At 37.6% G+C, this 18202-nt stretch overlaps 1 pseudogene; it reads right to left on the bottom strand.

The window, feature by feature from the left end:
• Positions 1 to 11086: 11086 nt before the first annotated feature.
• LOC136219258 (uncharacterized) lies at positions 11087 to 13928 on the bottom strand (annotated as a pseudogene).
• Positions 13929 to 18202: the final 4274 nt, after the last annotated feature.

Genomic DNA, 18202 nt, shown 5'->3' with positions numbered 1-18202 from the left:
AAAACTGGAATGCCATCGTCCAATGTATCACGGGGAATTCGGATGGAGGCACTGAACATACTGAGTATATACTCCTGGGATTTTCCAAGCCATGTGATTGTGTCAGTCAGCTGGGCATAGGCTTGATAGTACATTTTAAGCAGACCCGAATCATAAAACTGACGTTGAGCGTTTGTGTGATGCACATGTTTGTAAGTTGCCCGACAGTATTGCAACAGTTCGTTTGTTTTCAGTTGGTCAGTTTCCATTTCCTCTTTACTCAAGTTGAGTAGACATACAGCTTCGCTTATTTGTTCGACCGAACATTGAGAAGTTGAGGAGATTAGCTCGCGAGTGCTGGTCAGCTCAGAGTTCAACTTGGTAAAATGTTGATGCAACTCAGCAGAGGTAGCATAGCCCGTGTTGACTGCAGAAAGAGCATTAATTTGGCCTTGAAGGGAATTTAAGTGATTTACCATCATTAACTGCAGTTCGGCCAGCTTGACGATGGATTCTTGCTTGGGTTGCTGTGTTTGGATAGTTGCCATTACACTGACTAGATCTTTGAGTCCCTTGATCTCGTTGAGGAGCTGAGTGATAGATGAAATTTGTGGTGACTCAATATTAGCAGACCCAGCAGCATCGACATGAGAAGTATTCAAATCATGAAGAATAGTTTGAGCGGAGTCAATAATGCGACGTCCGGACTCAGTGGCATGAAGATAGGCATATGTTGTTTCAGGAATTGACTCAGTTGTCGGAATTCTGGTGGAAGCAGAGGGTCCAGCTTGGTTAACAACTGGACTTTGATTAGCAGCAGTGACTGACTGCTCAACATTCTGTGATATTGGATGAGAAGGAGGTGGATCATCATAGATATTGACCTGCTCAGTGTTGGTTTGAGTTGGTGAGGGAGGAGTTAACTCAGGCTGAGCAGGGTTTTCCTTAGCATGCTTTTTACTTGGAGCAGCTTGGACTTCGAGCTCTTGCTCGGCAGGAATTAGATTTTCCGGAGACTTGGCGTGTTCCTCAGGATGAGTAACAGAGGCTTGCTTTTTCTCAAGTTCCGTTGGAGAAGGCTCAGTGGGATTTGAGAAGAATTGGAACTACATATCCGATAGGTCAGTAATGGGATCCCGCAGAGGAGAATCACCCAAAAGATCAATGATTGGCAACTTCTGAGCCTTTTTCTTAAGCCTTCTCAATTTCTTAGCCTTAGGAGGAGAGGGGTCAGCTTGAATAGAATCAAGAGAGTCAGAAAGTGAATGTACCCCCAGGTCAGCATGTTCCTTTGCTGCGGGCTCAGCTTGCTCTTCAACCAGCTCAGTATTGACTATCTGTTCATGCTCAGCACCTATTGTTGGCTCATCATCCACTTCCTCATGTTGCTCAACATGTTCTTGCTCCTTAGTTTGCTCAACATTTTCTTGCTCCTCAGCATCAACCTGTCCCCGAGATTTTCAAATTCTTCTTCATCTTGGTCAGTGGGAGGTTTTTCGAGATCAATGCCTTGACTTCTCACAAAATGTGAGTCAGGAGTTACTATCAAGTTAAGAGGAGCAGCTTCAATAGGTTGCAAACCAGAATTCTTCTTCTTCTTCTTCAGCAGAGGTTGATCTGGAGTTTCCTAACTCTCTTCTTCAAGCTCAATTTGCCTGTTTCTTTTCTCTGCTGACTTAGGTTCTTCCTGACCTTGCTCAGCTCCAGCCTTCTTTCCTCTTGACACAATTCTCAGCTTCTTTAGAGCTGTGTTAATGTCTTTAGCTGCCTGGTCAGTTTTCCTCTTTTTATCCTGCCGAGTGCGATTAACAGGTTTCTTTTCTTTTTACGGATCTTCAACCGCGGCCTCTTTTCCTTTCTTGGGCACTATTGGTTGGTCGAAGGCAAGACCAAACAATACAGCAGCTGTGATCTCTGTGCCCCAGACATTAATTTCCTCCACTAAGCTTACTTGGTGGTCTTTGAGGATCCTGGTGATTAGAGAGCCTAATCTAAGGGTACCCGTACTCCGCTGGAAACCACCGATGAGAAAGATTGGCATGTTGATCGGCTGGTAAGTCAACATGTGCCAAATAAAGCATTGCTTGAAGTTGGATGCTGAGGACGTCGCATTGATTTTTGGGAAGAGGAAGTTGGTCAGTATATAGTGGGCCATCTTCTGATTCTAACCCATGGGCGTGCTAGAGATTTCCCCGACATGACCGGCAGGTTTGCAAAACTGAGTGGGATAGTCAAATTTTTCGTGGTCACCTGTTTTTCGAAGTTTAGCTCCTTCGTTTTTCAGTTTTAGCAGTTTGGCAAGGTAAGGAGGGTTGATGAAGATATTTTTTCCTTGAACCTTGGTGACCATGTAGTCCCGGTCATCATCAGCGGCTCTTAGGTTAGCGTAGAACTCCTTCACTAACTCAGGATAAGTTGCTTCTCGAATCAAGAATAGCTCGGTCCAGCCGTTCTTTGAGATCCACTCACAGAAGGGTTTCTCAGCTTCCACAAATCCCTTCGAGAACCAGCGGGAGTGGTCAACTTTATATCCCCTTATGCTGTTGTAAACTAGGGAATAGGTACGTTCCATTGGTTTCTTTCCCTTATCCTTCTTCTGTTTCTTTTTCGATGAAGCACCCAAGTCAGCATGGGAGCTTTTGTTCGGAGTTTGGTCATGCTGACCTTGTGCTTTGGTGGGTGTTACGCTAAATTCCTACTGGGGAGGGGATTTAGGGTTTTCATCGGAGTGATTCTTATCGTAATCACCGCCGGAGATATTCTGGGAGTCCGACATGTTTTCATAGAGATTTTTGAGAGGTTTTAGGATTTGAGAAGTGAGAGAGATGAATGCCAGAGATTTCGAGTGTAAAGAAAGATAGGTGGGGAATCTTCCACTATTTATAGAAGTTCGAATGATCCTAAATGTTTGAATCTAGCCGTTTTACCTCGAGATGATCAATCGACAAAGATCCTGCCATTTATGACATGTTCGGCGCGTTCATTATTACGATTACATCATCCTAGGTGGCTATTTATGGCACGTGTGCTAGCATTAATTGGGCAAGTGATTTTTACTCAGTTTGTTAGAATACTAAACGTTTTGTGGTATTGAGTGCACAGTTTTTATGTAGAGAGTTTTCATACTGCTTTAGTAACTCAGCCTGGAATAATCACTCAGCATGTATGTCTTACTCAGCATAGGGTGATTTTTCTATAACGCATATTAAGCTCAGCATGTAGAAGTTACTAATTTACCACATATCACTCAGCATGGTAATCACTCAACATTCAATTAAGCACATAGTTCTAATGAAGAGGATTAGACATACCAATAGCTTCCCTTAGTATGTTGAATTGCTCACGAGCCAAAGGCTTGGTGAAGATATCTGCAAGCTGTTCATCTGTTGGAACATAGGTCAGCTTGATCTCACCTTTGAGTACATGATCCCTAATGAAGTGATGCCTTATGCTGACATGCTTCATCCTGCTGTGTTGGATTGGATTTTTAGATAGGTCAATGGCGCTTTTGTTGTCGCATTTGACTTCAATTGTTTCTGTTTTGACTCCATAATCCTCAAGCTGTTGCTTAATCCATAGGACTTGTGCAACATAGCTTCCAGCAGCTACGTACTCAGCTTCAGTTGTAGACAGGGCAACTGATGACTGCTTCTTGCTGAACCAAGATACCACACAGCTTCCAAGGAAGTGACACCCTCCCGAAGTACTTTTATGTTCAAGCTTATCTCGTCCATAGTCAGCATCAGTGTATCCAATGAGTGTGAAGTCATTTGAGGTTGGATACCATAAACCTGCATTAACTGAGCTCTGCAAATATCTAAAGATTCTTTTTACAGCTATAAGGTGAGATTCCCTGGGGTCAGCTTGATATCTTGCACAATAACATACTGAGTACTGAATATCAGGTCTACTAGCGGTAAGGTAAAGTAGAGAGCCAATCATACCTCGATATAGCTTGCTATCTACAGATTTACCTTTCTCATCTTTGCATAGGACAATGTCAGTACCCATTGGGGTTGATATGGGTTTACAATCTTCCATATCAAACTTCTTTAGCATTTCTTTGGCGTATTTGGACTGACTAATGAAGATGTCGTTCTTACCTTGCTTGATTTGAAGTCCAAGGAAGAAGTTGAGTTCACCCATCATGGACATCTCGAACTCAGTTTGCATCTGTTTACTAAACTCTTTGCACAAGGATTCGTCAGTAGCACCAAAGATTATATCGTCTACGTAAATTTGTGCCAGCAGGGTATGTTTACCCTTTTTCTTAATGAACAAGGTTGTGTCAGCTTTGCCTCTGACATAATTCCTGGTCAGCAAGAAGTTGGTCAACCTCTCATACCAAGCTCTTGGAGCTTGTTTTAGGCCGTACAGGGCCTTCTTGAGTTTATAAACGTGGTTTGGAAATTTTGGATCTTCAAACCCTGGAGGCTGACTAACATATACCTCTTCGTTTATAAAGCCATTAAGAAAAGCACTTTTAACATCCATCTGATATAATTTAAAATTCATATAGCTAGCATATGCACACAATATACGTATAGCCTCTAACCTAGCAACGGGTGCAAAGGTTTCACCGTAGTCAATGCCCTCTTGCTGACTATAGCCTTGAGCTACAAGTCGGGCTTTGTTTCTGACTACGTTGCCTTGCTCATCTAGTTTATTTCTAAAGACCCACTTAGTTCCTATGGTCTTTTGATTCCTAGGTTTTGGTACTAAATCCCATACCTCATTTCTCGTGAATTGATCAAGCTCTTCTTGCATAGCATTGATCCAATATTCATCGTGCTCAGAATCAGCGAAGTTCTTTGGCTCATTTACTGAGACGAATGCAACATTTTCGAGATACTTTCTAAGCTGATCTCTTGTCATGAGCTTGTTGTCAGCGGCATCAAGAATGGACTTCTCCGAATGTCCTCTTGGAATTTTTATTTCTTTAGGTAATGTTGAGTTGTCTGGAATGGGTGTTTCTACAACATCTGCAGGAATAGATTGGTCAGTAAAGGTAATTTCGGGTTCGTGTTTACCTTTGGTCAGCCTTTGTACTGATGACTCAGTAGCTCCTGTTTGGTCAGCGGAAGCTGAGCTCGGTTCATCTTCGGCGGACTGAGTTGCCTTTCCTGCAGGGTCAGTTTCATCAAATTCTATATGGACAGACTCTTCAACTATTTGAGTTCGTTTATTATATACTCTATATGCTTTACTGTTAGTTGAGTACCCTAAAAAGATCGCTTTGTCAGCTTTAGCATCAAATTTTGCAAGGTTATCTTTTGTATTGAGTATAAAACATTTACACCCAAAGGCACGAAAGTAGCCAATGTTGGGCTTTCGTCCTTTCCAAAGTTCGTATGAGGTTTTCTTAAGGATATGTCTAACTAAAGCCCTATTGAGTATGTAGCATGCTGTGTGGACAGCTTCACCCCAGAAATACTTTGGAAGCCTATTTTCACTCAGCATTGTCCTAGCAATTTCGACAATTGTTCTGTTCTTCCTTTCAATAACCCCATTTTGTTGAGGCGTTCTAGGAGCAGAGAAATTGTGGTCAATACCACTAGCTTCACAGAATTCGTCAAACTGTTGGTTTTTTAATTCTCCACCATTATCGCTTCTAATATGAGCTACTTTTAGGTCTTTGTCATTTTCAAGCTTTTTAATCAATGTGGTGAACATCTCAAATGTTTCATCCTTGCTACTCAGCAAGATGATCCAAGTGTACCGAGAGAAATCATCTACAATGACTAAGGAGAATTTCTTACCGCCCAAGCTGAGTGGCTGGACAGGTCCGAAAAGGTCCAAATGAAGTAAGCATATGTTTTTTTAAAACTGTTTTTCTAAACTCAACATATATACATTGTCAACACGAGGGGCAGTTAAAACCAGTTTGTTTGTTTTTCCCTCGAGTATCCAACACTGAGTAGCATCAAATATAACCTGTCTACCGCTATCACAAAGTTGAGCTACGCTCAATAGGTTATATTTGAGACCCTTAACTAAGGAGACTGACTCAATAGTGGGGTTACCTCCAATAGTACCTGACCCTACTATCTTACCCTTCTTATCGTCTCCAAAGCTTACGTTTCCACCTCGTTTAAGCTCAAGTGTGATGAACTGAGTTTCATCACCAGTCATATGCCTCGAGCATGCACTGTCAATATACCACAATTTTGACTTCTCCACGCACCTCAGGCTCACCTGCATTTTGAATCATTCATCTTTAGGTACCCAATTCTTTTTGGGTCCTCGTTTGTTAGCATAAACAGGTGCAAAGTCATGTTTTAACTTGTGACGACATACTTTTATTGTGTGGCCAGCTTTACCACAGAAGTCACAGAATGTTACCCTCTTTGGGTGACTTTGTTTCTGGTCAGCACCATTGTGCTGAGCATGCCAACATACCTTAGTGGTATGTCCTTTCTTTCTGCAGAAGTCACATTGGACAATCTGCTTGTTATACCAACACACATTTCTTGTGTGTCCCCTTTTCCCACAATAGTCACATTGAGTGAACTGTCTATGCTGACTAGTACCTGGGTACTCAGCATGGGATTTGTTTTTGTTTGAGCCTTTAGTTTGGCTCTGAAGATTTGTGACATCCTTTCTCAGTTTCTTTGAATCTAATTGGACTTCCGAGACAAACTTGTGCATAATTTCCATGTTACTATGCAAAGCTGAGTTGTCTTGGAGAAGATATCGAAGGTCACTAAGTTTGACCTCTTCAATCTCGGCACACCGCCTGCTGAGTGCTTTTATTTTCTTATTACACTTTTTAGTCAGTGTATATAAGTCACTCAGGGCGTTAATCATTTCATTTCTAAGCAAGTGTATAGATGTTACCTCATTTGAGTATTCCTCCTGTTCAGATTCTTCAGAGAGGCCAGCTTGCTCAGATCGAGTGTGGTCAGCGGCGTCATCGGCCATGAAGCATATGTTTGCTGACTCGGTAGCATCAGCTTCAGATGATGTTGAGTCGTCGCTGTCACTCCATGTGGCCACCATAGCCTTTTTGTTTCCCTTTTTGTCTTTCTTTAGATTAGGGCAGCTTGACTTAATGTGCCCAGTTTGATGGCACTCAAAGCACGTGACAGGCTTGGAGCTGTCCTTTTTGTATTTGTCACTGGACTCAGCTTTGTACCTATCACCTCTTCTGAATGGCCTCTTGCTGTTCTTTTCATTCTTTCTGAACATCTTCTTCATCTTTCTTGTGAACATGGCCATTTCCTCATCATCTGATGAGTCAGCTTCAGTTGAGTCAGCTTTCATAACAAGTGGTTTTTGTTTCTTGTCTTCTGACTGACGAGTTTGTCGAAGCCCAACAAAATAGATTTATAGTTTTGTTTACTGATTCCTCTATTGGACTACAATTTGATTTGTAGTAATAGTAGGACCAGGTCGAATCCCAAGAGAACAATTAACCTCTTAATTCAAATGAGCAAATAAAATAAAAAGGGGGGTTTTAATTTTGACGGATGATTAAATCAAATTAAACAAGTAAAGTAAATTGGAATTAAATAATGAGAAAAACCCGATTCAAGAGATTGGGTTCATTGGGTGTTCGTTGATCCTTGGTTTAAATGATAAACAAATTAGAATTCAAATCTTTGATTAAAGAGTATAAGGATTACCTAATTCACTCTTTCACTTTCTCTTAATTTATTAATTTAAATGAAGCATTTAAATCAACCTAGTTATTAAGAAAAGGGAATGAAGCATATCCAATTTCTCAATAACTGCATTAGGATTAAGAAAGTTTATCAAATCAATTCCTATTGAGAGGAACGTCGACAAACAATAGCAATTGGCTGAATTTTCTTCCCAATCAATCTCAAGCAAAAACTCAATTACTCAAGATCGATTTTTGCTACTTGTTGTAATTCATTCAAGACAATTACGGATCAAGAATAAATACTTAGCAATAGAAGATCGAATACGATTCAATAATCATAAAAAGAATTGAAGAAGAAAATCAGAACTTGAATTCATACTTGAAGAAATTAATACATGAAACCTCACAACTTTCAACCTAATGAAATCCCTCTTGAATCAGAAGATGAAACTTAGCTACTCATAATGAAAACAATTCAACAATACAATTGAAAATCTGTAAAACCTAGTTCTCCTCTCTAAGGAATGTTAAGCCTCTATTTATAGGGGGAAAACCCTAAGAAGAAAGACTAAAATATCCTTAAGAGATAAGGAAAGAAAATAAATCTCTAATTAATTAATGATTAAATAGAGATAATAGGAAATATTCAAATTCTAACTAAAATAAAATACAATTAAATAAGATAATATCCCAAAATCAAATCTGAAAATATCTTCTTATCTTTTCCAAATTCGTCCAGCCACGTGCCCACGCCTTAACTGAAGTTGGCTGCTGTTTCTCAATTACATTTGAGACATGACGTGCCCACGCCTTAACTGAAATTGGCCTCTGATTTGCAAATACTCCAAAATGCTCCAAAAGGCCACTAATTTCCAGATTTTTCACCAAACATCTAAACTTTCTCCCAAAACAAAATATGAAACAAAAACATCAATTAAACACCAAATGTTTCCAAATTACATAGAATAAGATAGAAAGTAACAAGACTGAAATGGTCTTCTCAAACTTCCCCACACTTAAACTATGCTTGTCCTCAAGCATATAGAACATCCAAAACTCAATTAAGAACTATCTACACGATCTCACTAGTGAGTATGCATCAAGAATTTCCATTAAGAAGAATGAGTCATAGGCAAGTAATCTAAGCATTTGGTTTTAATAGAGAAAACAAGCATTTAACTTCTTTCAACACTTTCCTTAGAATCAAAGCACACAATTTAACTCTCTCACAAGGGGAATTCACTCTATTCACTCAAAGTGTTTAGGGTAATCAATAAGCACTCGAATCAAAACATAAACATGTCATTACCATAAGTTTGCTCAAAGATGAAATTGCCACCACTTGGAATGAAAGTATGCAATCAATCAACGGGTCTTTGTTCAAGGTTGTAACGGGGCTTAGGTAAGGGTGTGAAGAGAAAGGAAATTTTGGGCGAAAATAAGAATAGTAAGCCAAAGTAAATAACGTGAGTCTGCAATTAACGAAAATGACAATTCAGTCCCTTTTTTTTCTTTTTTTTTTCTTTTTTTAAGGTAACAAGACACAACTAAAATAAGGAGATAGCTTTAAGAAATAAGCTACTGATAATAAGTGTTCAAGCATAATGAGGGTATTGGAATGACGTTTGAATGCTTGACACTTCATATAGGAAGAGTAAAATGAAACAAGTTCTTGTAGGATGAACTTTGTTTATTTTGATTTTTTTTTCTTTTTATTTTTATTTTTTTTAAACATAACATTAAAAGAAGGGGGTGGTGAAAAGTTTACCCCACCTATGCTAATAGTTGACTGAAAATATTGATAATTGCAGAGAAGGGACTCGACTTACTAATTCTTAAAAAAATGGGGGTAATTTAGAAGGATAAAAGTGAAAGGGAAAGGGATGAAATGAGATGTGTTAATGAAAGAAAAAGGCTAGAGGCTCAAAAGGGCTAACTAATGGAAAAGAGTAGGGTAGGCTATTTAAGAATTCAAAATTGGCTATACCTAAATGCCCAAATCATTTTGAAAGCACACAATCATCTATGTGGTCTTGAAATGCATCAAAGAGCAAATTCTAGAATGAACAAGTTATGTTTGATTAAACACACAACAAGAAATATGGAGCAATAAGTGATGAATTGCTCAAAAGGCTCAAAAGCTCACATATGTTATAGAGTTAAATCTTGCACTTTTTCATCCAATTCCAATGTTAAAAATAGCAAAAATGCCCAAATTTTTGAAGAAAAACTACTTTGATACTTGCCTTCATCATTCATCAAAACTTAAATTTGAAGAATGCATATCACGTTAAAAATCAATGCAAAACAGTTGTATAAAAGAGAAATGGAGTTCCAAAACTTGTTTTGACTTTTTTTTTTTGAAACATTTAGGCAATTGATGTAGATGTTGGTGACAATCACTAATTTTCCTCCCCACACTTAATATTTACATTGTTCCCAATGTATGCACAAGCAAACGGCTCAAAAAGATAAAGATAGAGATATAGAAAGCATCCCTTAACTGAGCTGATGCTGATAACAGATCAAAGAGTTGGTGGAGGAGGTGGAGCGAAGCCCACAAAAATTAAAAGCCCTTCCACAACGTGAGTTAGTTTCCTAACTTCAAGAAGGGACTAAACCCATCCTTTTTGCCTTTTGGATCTGCTCTTAGGAGGACTTTTAGAATCTTTTGCTTTGATTTTCTGCTTGAGACTAGAAGAAGGGACTGCTCCGATCATGTCCTCTGATGGGTCCTCCGGTGGTGCTGATTTTGATGGTGAAAGGACGAGTGGAACAACAACTTTCATTTTTTTAGCGGCGCGCTTCCTTCCCATGACTGTAAGAAATGAACAGATGGAAGGAGGAGAGAGAAAAATTTGACAGCCAAACCCTTACACTCCGGTGATCGGAGATGAAATGGAAAGGGCAGAAGACCTGTTAGACGTCGCTGCAAAAGAAATTGAAAGAAAGAGAAGTAAGTTAGGTTGTTTAGAATTTGGGAACAATACTTATCTCTTCTAATTTTTAATTTTTAATTTTTTTTAAATAATAATATAAATAAATAAAATACAATACAACTAATACTAAAAAGAAAGAAAGAAAAAAATAATAAAACTAACTAGCCAATGTAAATCACGTTTTTTTTTTCTTTTTTTTTCAACAATTTTTTTATAATAATGATATAAATAAATAAAATAAAGAAAACTAATAAAAAAACTAATAATTTAAATAAAACAAAATAAAAAAAATGTTAGTGAAAGAAAAAAAAGAACAGAGACTAAATTTGTTTAAGTCGTGGGCACGTCAATCGTCAACGCACAAATACAATAAAAGCTGTAACTAGTTTTTCATAAGCCGTGGGCACGGTTTAAACAAAATTGGTTCCTGCTTCTATTTTGACAAAGGTTATAATTTGACATGTGGTCACGGCTTAAATGAAATTAGCTCCTGAAATTTAAACTAAAAATTAACACTATTAAAAAAAAAGGTTATATAATGGGTTGCCTCCCAATAGCGCAATTATTTAACGTCGCTATGCTCGACGAACTCCCTTTTATAATCGTTCTCATAATGTAGAATTCCCACACTCATCTCCGACTCTCGTTCCTCTTTGAAGCCTTCATGGAACACTTTCAAGTGATGCTCATTTACTTTGAAAACTTTATCCATCTCGACGCTCTTAATCTCAACTGCACCATAAGGAATAATATTAATAAAAACAAAAGAACCAATCAAATGAGAACATAACTTACCGGGAATGAGTTTCAATCGAGAACTATATAATAAAATCTTTTTTTCAATTTGAAATTGTTCTCTCAAGATCATACTATCATGAAACAACTTCATATTCTCCTTGTAAATTCTCGAATTCTCATAAGCTTCCAAATGTAGCTCCTCAAGTTCTTGCACTTGCAATTTTTGATTCAAATCAGCTTCCTCCAAAAATATTCGATGCATGCAAGTGGATGGGCTAATGCCTTTAATTTCGGGTAAATTCCAACCAATTGCCATTTTGTGCTCTTGAAGAACTTTGATCAAACTTTCTTCTTGCTCTGTAGTTAAGCTTTTTGCAATTATCACCAGAAGTGTCTCATCTTCTCCCAAATAGACATACTTCACATGATCCGGAAAAATATTCAATTCGACTGTTAGAGCCTGCAAAATAGAAGGTAGAATTTTCTTGTAAGTATTGGGCATTTCAATTTCAGATTTTTCTACACCTTTTTGCATCTCATTCGATGAATCATCACTTGCTTGTTCACCTCCTTCCAACTCACTTAGACTCTCTTTTTCTTGAAAATTTTCCTGCACAAGTGAGTCAATTACATCAACATGATAAACAGTACTTGAATTTTCAGGGTACTTCATGGTATCAAAAATATTGAATTTTACAATCTCTCCGTCAAATTCTACAGAGAGAGTACCCTCATGAACATCAATCTTTGTTCTTGCTGTTTTCATAAATGGCCTTCCAAGTAGCAAAGGTGCTGAATTTCCAGATGCATCATTCTCCATTTTCAAAATATAGAAATCAACTGGAAAAATCAATTCATTCACATGCACCAAAACATCTTCCACAACTCCTTCCGGGTAAGAGTTAGAGCGATCAGCTAATTGAATCACTACCCTAGTTTCTTTCAAAGGTCCCAAAATTAAGAGCATTATAAATAGAATAAGGCATTACATTTATTGATGCTCCTAAATCTAGCATGGCATGTTCAATTCGTTTATTTCCAATAACACAAGGCATTGTAAACATGCCTGGGTCCTTACATTTAGTAGGTAAACTCTTTTTAATCACAGCTGAAACATTTTCCCCCACCCTTACTCTTTCATCAATTTTCAATTTTCTCTTATTTGTGCAAAATTCCTTCAAAAGTTTAGCATACATTGGAATTTTCTTTATTGCATCAAGTAGTGGAATGTTTACCTCTACCTTTCGAAAGGTTTCCAATACCTCTTTCTCATAGCCGTCCTTTGATTTTGCGAACCTTGAAGGAAAAGGAGCCAATTTAGATGGAATTAATGGAATGAGATTAGAGTTTACCTTAGGATCTTTCTTAGCTACAGTGGGTGGTTCTTTTTGTTTCTCTTCTCTTGTTGGAGGTGGACTTGATTGAACTTCCTCCCCACTTAGTAATGTGATTGCACAAGCATTTTCCTTTGGGTTCACCATAGTTTGGGAAGTTAGTTTTCCAGAATTTTGTGCCTCCAATTTGTGAACTGATGTAGCTAATTGAGCCACTTGGCTTCCCAAATTCTGAATTTCTGCCTCCATTTTCTGTTGAAATTTAAAAGTACTTTCAGCAAGGCTTTTAACAATGTCTTCCAAAGGCATACCTGAGTTAGAGGTTGAAGGTTTATATGGTTCGTGCACTTGAGGCTGTCTACTATATGACTGATTTTGAAACCTTGGCTGTCCTCCTTGATTTCCATAATTAAAATTTGGATGATCCCTCCATCCTGAATTGTAAGTGTTAGAATAAGGATCATAATTGCGTTGTGGTTGTCCTGGAAATCCTCCAATAGCATTTGCATGTTGGAAATCTTCTTGTAATGATGGGCACTCATCAGTATGATGTCCCACACTTGAACATACTCCACATACCTTTTCGGGTTGCACTTTATCTGCAGCAATTTGACGAACCAAAGAAACTAATTCAGTAAAGTTATTTTCAATGTTAGATTTACTTACCTCATTAACTTATTGGGTCGTTTTGTTTGATCTTGTTCCGAATTGTTGGGAGTTTTCAGCCATAGTGGAGATTAATTGTCTTGCCTCATTGGGTGTCTTATTCAGCAACGCTCCTCCACTAGCTGCATCAATCATGCTTCTATCAATTGGGGCCAATCCTTCATAAAAATATTGGATTAGGAGTTGTTCAGGTATTTGATGATGTTGGCAACTAGTGCAAAGTTGCTTGAACCTTTCCCAATATTCATATAAGGTCTCTCCAGAAGCTTGTCTAATTCCACATATCTCCTTTCTAATATTCGCTGCACGTGAAGATGGAAAGAATTTCTCAAGAAATAACCTTTGCATTTCTGTCCATGTCGTGATAGATCCCGATGGAAGATAGTACAACCAATCCTTAGCCTTATCTTTTAAAGAAAAAGGAAAGGCTCGTAGTTTAACTTGCTCTTCGGTTACTCGTTCGGGTTTCAAACCGGAATAAACGACATGAAATTCCTTCAAATGTTTATGAGGATCTTCACCTGTAAGACCATGAAAAGAATGGAGTAAGTGAATTAATCCAGATTTAAGTTCAAAAGGTACCTCTGGATTTGGGAACTCAATGCAAAATGATTGGCGATTTAAATTGGGTGCTGCAAAATCCCTTAATGTTCTATTTCCAGCCATCGTCTCTTCCTCACTTTGAAAAACAAAATTTTCTCTTATTTCTTCAAAATTTTCTAAAGACGATGAACAAACACTCCTTTGTTTTCTTTCTTTTCTTAACCTCCGTATTTCTTTTTCTATTTCAGAAATAAATATTCGTTCACTTCCACGGGAGGTGCGGGTCATAAAAAGTATCAAAAACAAAGGAAAATGAATCAAGAACCTAAATTGTTCCCCGGCAACGGTGCCAAATTTTGACGGGTTTGTCGAAGCCCGACAAAATAGATTTATAGTTTTGTTTACTGATTCCTCTATTGGACTACAATTTGATTTGTAGTAATAGTAAGACCAGGTCGAATCCCAAGAGAACAATTAACCTCTTAATTCAAATGAGCAAATAAAATAAAAAGGGGGGTTTTAATTTTGACGGATGATTAAATCAAATTAAACAAGTAAAGTAAATTGGAATTCAATAATGAGAAAAACCCGATTCAAGAGATTGGGTTCTTTGGGTGTTCGTTGATCCTTGGTTTAAATGATAAACAAATTAGAATTCAAATCTTTGATTAAAGAGTATAAGGATTACCTAATTCACTCTTTCACTTTCTCTTAATTTATTAATTTAAATGAAGCATTTAAATCAACCTAGTTATTAAGAAAAGGGAATGAAGCATATCCAATTTCTCAATAACTGCATTAGGATTAAGAAAGTTTATCAAATCAATTCCTATTGAGAGGAACGTCGACAAACAATAGCAATTGGCTGAATTTTCTTCCCAATCAATCTCAAGCAAAAACTCAATTACTCAAGATCGATTTTTGCTACTTGTTGTAATTCATTCAAGACAATTACGGATCAAGAATAAATACTTAGCAATAGAAGATCGAATACGATTCAATAATCATAAAAAGAATTGAAGAAGAAAATCAGAACTTGAATTCATACTTGAAGAAATTAATACATGAAACCTCACAACTTTCAACCTAATGAAATCCCTCTTGAATCAGAAGATGAAACTTAGCTATTCATAATGAAAACAATTCAACAATACAATTGAAAATCTGTAAAACCTAGTTCTCCTCTCTAAGGAATGTTAAGCCTCTATTTATAGGGGGAAAACCCTAAGAAGAAAGACTAAAATATCCTTAAGAGTTTTCAAAAAAAAAAAAAATATATCCTTAAGAGATAAGGAAAGAAAATAAATCTCTAATTAATTAATGATTAAATAGAGATAATAGGAAATATTCAAATTCTAACTAAAATAAAATACAATTAAATAGGATAATATCCCAAAATCAAATCTGAAAATATCTTCTTATCTCTTCCAAATTCGTCCAGCCACGTGCCCACGCCTTAACTGAAGTTGGCTGCTGTTTCTCAATTACAGTTGAGACATGACGTGCCCACGCCTTAACTGAAATTGGCCTCTGATTTGCAAATACTCCAAAATGCTCCAAAAGGCCACTAATTTCCAGATTTTTCACCAAACATCTAAACTTTCTCCCAAAACAAAATATGAAACAAAAACATCAATTAAACACCAAATGTTTCCAAATTACATAGAATAAGATAGAAAGTAACAAGACTGAAATGGTCTTGTCACTGACTTTTCTTTTGCTTCAAAGTTTTTCATAGAGATCTCATGAGTCAGCAGAGATCCGATCAGCTCGTCATATTTATATGTGGTCAAGTCTTGAGCTTCCTCCACGGCAGTTTTCTTAGCTTGCCAACTCTTTGGTAAGCTTCTCAGGATTTTCTTCACCTGCTCTTCTTCAGTGAAGTTCTTACCGAGCCTCTTTAGCTCATTTATGATATTGGTGAATCTAGCGTTCATTCCGGAGATGTCCTCATCGTCGTTCATCTCGAACAGCTCGTATAATCTCATATATTGTTTCACCTTTGACTCCTTGACCTTGCTTGTACCTTCGTAGGTTACTTCAAGCTTTTTCCAAATCTCCTGTGCTGACTCGCAACCTGAAATCTTATTGTATTCTGCAGCATCTAACGCACAGTGAAACATATTGTTAGTCGAAGCATTGTTTTGTAATTTTTTAAGGTCATCTTTTGACCACTCAGTTTCACTCTTAACAACTTTCTCATTTTCAACAGTTTTATATGGCACACATGGGCCTTGAACTATTGCAAGCCATGCACTCATGTTTGTGGCTTGAATAAAGTTCTTCATCCTATTCTTCCAGAATGTATAATTTGATCCAAAGAATAGGGGAGGCCGACTAATTGATAATCCCTCTGGGAGTATCTGTGTTGTTTGGTTCCCGGGAAGGAAACGAGTGTTGTTCTCAGCCATTTATCGGGATCAGCTCAAGCTAGTTAAATCTTTGAATAGTGAGCTATTTAGCTCTGATACCACTTGTTGGTCCCATATGATTAGTTCCAAGGGGGGGTTAGGAACTAATATAACTTTTTCGTTATTTAATTAAGCTGACTTAATTTATTTTCTTGAGTTTTTCAACTCAGCTTTGGTCAGCACGGCCGATTGTAACGCAAGATAGCTTTAGTTAGTTATTGACTAGAACTATTTTACATATGAGTTGGGAATTGACACTTTTGTGGTCAGCTTCCAACTCAGCACTCTTATTTACTCAATATCAATTTAGACAATCTATATGGTGAGTAAATATAACAAGCAACACATACAGATATATATAGATTGGGAGAGTTAGAGATTACTTAGCACGACTTTGTTATTCGTTTTCTTTTGATTGTTGCCAATTCAGATACTGAGTTCTCTTTTACTCAGCTTCCATGGTCAGCTTCGTTCTGCAAGACATAGTTCGTAAGAAGTCTTTTCTACTTTTGATACTGAGTTCCGTTCCACTCAGCTTCTTGATTTCTAAGCTTCTGTTCTGAAGATGACTTGTCTTTTCTTACGCTGAGTTCCACTCTACTCAGCTTGTGCTGTGATCTTATGCTGATTTTGTCCTGTCTTACTTTTTATTTCTATTTGTATTATATATTTATACTCAACATTGAACAAACACATTAGTACAATTAAATCAAAGCACTTAAATTTAATTGTCTCTTAATCATGGATTATTTTGTCAAATCAAAATCTCGTGGAAAGGTGTTTCAACAAGACCTTTGCACCCGTAGCTAGATTAGAAGCAATTAGAATACTGTGTGCATATGCTAGCTTTATGAATTTTCAATTGTTCCAAATGGATGTTAAGAGTGCATTTCTTAATGGAGTTATAAATGAAGAGGTTTATGTTAGTCAGCCTCCAGGGTTTGAGGATCCAAAATTCCCAAACTATGTTTATAAACTCAAAAAGGCTATGTACGGCCTAAAGCAAGCACCATGTGCATGGTATGAAAGGCTGACCAGCTTCTTGCTGACCAAGAACTATGTCAGGGGAAAAGCTGACACAACCTTATTCATTAAGAAAAAGGGTAAAGCTACCCTGTTGGCACAAATCAATGTAGATGATATCATTTTTGGTGCTACTAATGAATCTATGTGCAAGGAATTTAGCAAACAGATGCAGACTAAGTTTGAAATGTCAATGATGGGAGAACTCAACTTCTTCCTTGGACTTCAAATCAAACAAGGCAAGAATGGCATCTTCATTAGTCAGACTAAGTATGCTAAGGAGATATTGAAGAAGTTCGATATGGAAGGTTGTAAGCCAATGTCTATCCCAATGGGTACTAACACTGTGCTCTGTGCTGATGAGAAAGGTAAGTCAGTAGACAACAAATTATATCGAGGTATGATTGGCTCTCTACTCTATCTAACTGCAAGTAGGCCAGACATTCAGTACTCAGTATGTTACTGTGCAAGATATCAAGGTGGCCCTAAGGAATCTCATTACATAGCTGTAAAAAGAATCCTTAGATATTTGCAAAGCTCAGTGCATACAGGTTTATGGTATCCAAACACAAATGATTTCACACTCATCGGATACACTGACGCTGACTATGGACGAGACAAGCTTGAGCGGAAAAGCACTTCAGGAGGATGTCAATTCCTCGGAAGCTGTCTAGTGTCTTGGTTCAGTAAGAAGCAGTCGTTAGTTGCCCTGTCAATAACTGAAGCTGAGTACATTGCTGCTGGAAGCTGTGTTGCACAAGTCCTATGGATCAAGCAACAGCTGGATGATTATGGAGTTGAAACCAAAATGATTGAAGTCAAATGTGACAATAAAAGTGCCATTGACTTATCTAAAAATCCAATCCAACACAGCAGGATGAAGCATGTCAGCATAAGGCATCACTTCATCAGAGATCATGTACTCAAGGGTGAGATCAAGCTGACCTATGTTCCAACAGGTGA

The sequence above is a fragment of the Euphorbia lathyris genome, chromosome 1, assembly GCF_963576675.1.
Source record: "Euphorbia lathyris chromosome 1, ddEupLath1.1, whole genome shotgun sequence".
NCBI classification, from domain to species: domain Eukaryota; kingdom Viridiplantae; phylum Streptophyta; class Magnoliopsida; order Malpighiales; family Euphorbiaceae; genus Euphorbia; species Euphorbia lathyris.
This window is presented reverse-complemented; position numbering and strand designations above follow the sequence as displayed.